A 5,575-nucleotide genomic window follows, 5' to 3' on the forward strand; every position below is an offset into this window, starting at 1 on the left:
CAGTCCATCAGCAGTTACAGCAGCTCCTGGTCACTGTCCCCAGTCTTCCCATTCTGTACTCTCTCACCTGTTAAAGCAACTGCCGGTCACTGTCCCCACTCTTCCCACCCTCCTGTCCATCAGCTGTCACAGCAACTCCTGGTCACTGTCCCCACTCTTCCCACCCTGCAGTCCATCAGCAGATACAGCAACTCCTGGTAACTCTCCCCACTCTTCCCACCCTCTGGTACTTCTTAGCTGTTACAACCACCTGTTGAGCACACTGGCCTCACATGAAAGGCACTCAGGCCAACAGTTAAAATGCCCATAATTTTCCACCTTAATCATGATAGGATGAGAAGGTGGGGCCAAGATGGCTGACTAGGTAGAAGCTACCGCAGATCCTTCTTGCAACAAAGACTCAGAAAAAACAAGTGAATTGATCACATACATGACAATCTACAAATCCTGACCATCAAACACAGAACTAAGGAGTTGACCTGAGTGACAGGGGAGCAAAAAGCTGCATGGTGAAGCAGCGACTGCTTCTGGAACGGGCGTCCCCCCGCCACAGCCTTGAGCCCTCGTGGTTCCCTGGTGCCAGAGTGGTTGGGCTGATTGCGGGTTACTGAGATGGGGCAAGCGTGGGATGCAGCCCTATCCCCTAACCCCCTGGAGTAACCTCAGCAGAGATTCACCCAGCACAACCTGGCTGCACACTAACACAGCTGACAGGAGAACGAGAACCCACGGAGAAGCAGTGACTGTTTTTGGAGCCTGGGAGGCAGTGTCCCAGTGAGAAAACCTTGGTGCTGGGCTTTGGACTAGGAGCAGAAGAGCTGATCACGGCTTTCTGAGATGGTGCAAGCATGGGAGGCAGGCCTGACCAATCTCAACCCAGCCAGCGCACACAGGCTACACACCCCTCTGGAATCTCAGATAAAACAGTCTTCACCAAACAAGATAAGTAACTTTGCCTATATTGCAGTGCTACTCTCTCCTGTCTATCTGATCCCGCCCCTCCCTGCCCCAGGCGGCTTCATTAACATTTGAATTTCCTGGGCCAAGGAGTGAAGTGCTCTGCAGGGTTTTTTTTTTTCCTAAGCCATTCTCCTGGCCTAAGAGAAGCAGCAATTAACAATGCGGGAGAGAAAAATCCTTCCCTGACTTCCCTAAACTGAAATAATAATACACAACCAGCTCCAGCCAAGCAAAAGAAATCCACAAAGTCTCTGGTTTTCATCCCTACAAGGAACCAGGTGGCTATTATAATGCAAAGGCAATTCTGACAGAGATCTGACTGTAATTGTTTTAGCAAAGCAGTGGAAAGACAAGTTTTGGAGGTCTATACCTCTCTACCTATTAAACAGAGCCCTCACGGATCCACAGCAGGGAACTGAGGGCTAAAGCTCCACCTAACCACCTGCTAAAGGGGTCTGAGGATAGTGACACCTACAAATCTTTAGAGGTACAAGCATTGGGTGCTTAAGATACAGCAGCAGAGGCCACCCACCAAAGTGCTCTGGGAATAGAGACACTGCTACCTCATTGGCACATGGGGGAAGGCTGTCAGCATCCTGCCCTCCTTGGAGTGTGACTCCCTGCCACTACTAGAATCTGGTGCATACAACCATCACCACTCCTCCTTTAAGTTAATAGGTGACAGCCTACACCACACACTAGGCAACACACAATCAGCACACCTAAGCTGATTCTATTCAAGAATAGGGGATAGACTCATAAGCTCATATATCTGGTAACAGCTCAAACCAGCTTGTAATAGGACATAAGTGATTCAAAGGCCACAACAATCAAGATAGAGCAATCTAGTAGCCCATCTGGGTATATAGAAAAAATGAAAACAAGAAGACTCAAAGAGCAAATATAAAATAAATCATACAATATCTTATAGATGGCTTGGAGACAGCAGTTGATATCAAATCACATAAAGAAACAGACCATGATTGCTTCTACAAATCCCCAAATTAAAGAATTAAAATCTTTCCCAAATGAAGATACAATCCTGGAATTGCCAGATGTAGAATATAAAAAACTAATTTACAGAATGCTTCAAGACATCAGGGATGACCTCAGAAATGAAATAAGGCAATCTACAGAAAAAGCCAAGGAACACACTGATAAAGCAGTTAAAGAAATCAAAAAGATTATTCAAGAACATAGTGGAAAAATTCGTAAGCTGCAAGAATCCATAGAGAGACAGCATTCAGAAATCCAAAAGATTAACAGTAAAATGACAGAATTAGACAACTCAATAGAAAGTCGAAGGAGCAGACTTGAGCAATTGGAATGCAGAGTTAGAGGATAAGACAATTGACACCAATATAGTTGAAGAAAAATCAGATAAAAGAATTAAAAAAAAATGAAGAAACCCTAAGAATCACGTGGGACTCTGTCAAGAAGAATAACTTGCGTGTGATTGGAGTTTCAGAACAGGGAGGGATAACAGAAAATGCAGAGAGAATAGTTGAAGATCTCCTGGCAGAAAACTTCCCTGACATCATGAAAGATGAATGGATATCTATCCAAGATGCTCACTGAACACCATACAGATAGATCCCAAAAGAAAATAACAAAGGCATGTTATCATCAAACTTGCCAAAAACAAAGATAAAGAGAAAATTTTAAAAGCAGCCAGGGATAAACGAAAAGTCACAAACAAAGGAGAATCAATAAGAAATTCAAACTACTTGGCAGAAACCATGCAGGCAAGAAGGCAATGGGACGACATATATAGAGCAATGAAGGAGAAAAACTGCCAGCCAAGAATCATATGTCCAGCAAAACTCTCTCTCAAATATGAAGGTGAAATTAAGACATTTACAGATAAACACAAGCTTAGAGAATTTGTAAAAACCAAACCAAAGCTACAAGAATTACTAAAGGAAATTCTTTGGTCAGAAAATCAATAATATCAGATACCAACACAACACAAGGTCACTGAACAGAACATCCTGATATCAACTCAAATAGGGAAATCACAAAAACAAAATAAGATTAATTTAAAAAAGAAAAAAATGCCCCAAACAGGGAATCATTGAAGTCATTATGTAAAAGATTACAATAATCAAAAAAAGAGGGACTAAATGCAGGAGACATAGATCTTCCATATGGAGAGGAAAACAAGACGATATAGGATGATGCAAGTAGGTTTTACTTAGAAAAATAGGGGTAAATATTAAGGTAACCACAAAGAGGTCTAACAATTCCATACTTCAAAATAAAAACAAAGATAAACATAACAACTCAGCAAAAATAAATTCAACTACTATGAAAATGAGGAACACACAATTTACAAAGAAAAACTTCTCAGAACAAAAAAGTAAGTGGAATAATGAAATTGTCAACAACACACAAAAAAAGGCATCAAAATGACAGCACTAAACGCATAAAAAAAATATCTATAATTATACTGAATGTAAATGGACTAAATGCACCAATAAAGAGACAGACAGTCTCAGACTGGATAAAAAAAAACACGATCCATCTATATGCTGCCTACAAGAGACACACCTTAGACTTAGAGACACAAATAAACTAAAACTCAAAGGATGGAAAAAATACACATCAAGCAAATAACAATCAAAAAAGAGCAGGAGTGGCAATATTAATTTCTGACAAAATAGACTCTAAAGTTAAATCCACCACAAAGGATAAAGAAGGACACTGTGTAATGATTAAAGGGACAATTTACCAGGAAGATGTAACCATATTAAATATTTATGCACCCAATGACAGGGCTGCAAGATACATAAAACAAACTTTAACAGAATTGAAAAGTGAGATAGACACTGCCACAATTATAGTAGGAGACTTCAACACACCACTTTCGGTGAAGGATAGGACTTCCAGTAAGAAGCTCAATAGAGACATGGAAGATCTAATTGCTACAATCAACAAACTTGACCTCATAAACTTATACAGAACACAAAGTATACTTTTTTTGTCTAGTGTGCATGGAACATTCTCTAGAATAGATCACATATTAGGTCATAAAACAAACTTTTGCAGAATCCAAAACATCGAAATATTACAAAGCATCTTCTCGGACCATAAATCCAATCAAATACTTGGAAACTGAACAATACCCTGCTCAAAAAGGAGTGGGTTATAGAAGACATTAAGGATGGAAGAAAGAAATTCATAGAATGCAATGAGACTGAAAACACTTCCTATCAAAACCTCTGGGACACAGCGAAAGCAGTGCTCAGAGGTCAATTTATATCGATAAATGCACACGTACATGAAGAAGAAAGAGCCAAAATCAGAGAACCGTCCCTACAAATTGAACAAATAGAAAGCAAGCTACAAAAGAATCCATCAGGCACTGGAAGAAAACAAATAATAAAAATTAGAGCAGAATTAAATGAATTAGAAGACAGAAAAACAATTGAAAGAATTAACAAAGCCAAAAGCTGGTTCTTTGAAAAAATTAACAAAATTGATAAACCATCGGCCAGACTGACTAAAGAAATACAGAAAAGGAAACAAATAACCCGAATAAGAAAAGAGATGGGCCATATCACAACAGACCCAGCTAAATTTAAAAGAATCATATCAGATTACTACGAAAAATTGTACTCTAACAAATTTGAAAACCTAGAAGAAATGGATGAATTCCTGGAAACACACTACCTACCTAAACTAACACAATCAGAAGTACAACAACTAAATAGACCCATAACAAAAAAAGAGATTGAAAAGGTAATCAAAAAACTCCCAACAAAAAAAAAAGCCCTGGCCTGGATGGCTTCACTGCAGAGTTCTACCAAACTTTCAGAGAAGAGGTAACACCAGTACTACTAAAGGTATTTCAAAGCATAGAAAAGGATGGAATACTACCTAACACATTCTGTGAAGCCAGCATATCCCTGATACCAAAACCAGGTAAAGACACCACAAAAAAAGAAAATTACAGACGTATATCCCTCATGAACATAGATGCAAAAATCCTCAACAAAATTCTAGCCAGTAGAATTCAACGACATATCAAAAAAATAATCCACCACGACCAAGTGGGATTTATACCAGGTATGCAAGGTTGGTTCAATATTAGAACAACTAATGTAACCCACCATATAAATAAAACAAAAGACAAAAACCACGTGATCTTATCAATTGATGCAGAAAGGCATTTGACAAAGTCCAACACCCATTCATGATAAAAACTCTCAGCAAAGTAGGAATAGAAGGAAAATTCCTCAACATAATAAAGGGCATCTATACAAAACCAACAGCCAACATCATCCTAAATGGAGAGAGCCTGAAACCATTTCCCTTGAGAACAGGAACCAGTCAAGGATGCCATTTATCACTGCTCTTATTCAACATTGTGCTGGAAGTCCTAGCCAGGGCAGTTAGGCTAGACAAAGAAATAAAGGTCACCCAGATTGGCAAGGAAGAAGTAAAATTATCTCTATTTGCAGACGACATGATCTTATGCACAGTAAACCCTAAGGAATCCTCAAGAAAACTACTGAAACTAAGAGAAGAGTTCAGCAGAGTTTCAGGTTACAAGAGAAACATACAAAAATCTGTTGGATTCCTCTACATCAACAAAAAGACCATTGAAGAGGAA

Source organism: Loxodonta africana, chromosome 1 (genome assembly GCF_030014295.1).
Source record: "Loxodonta africana isolate mLoxAfr1 chromosome 1, mLoxAfr1.hap2, whole genome shotgun sequence".
NCBI lineage: Eukaryota > Metazoa > Chordata > Mammalia > Proboscidea > Elephantidae > Loxodonta > Loxodonta africana.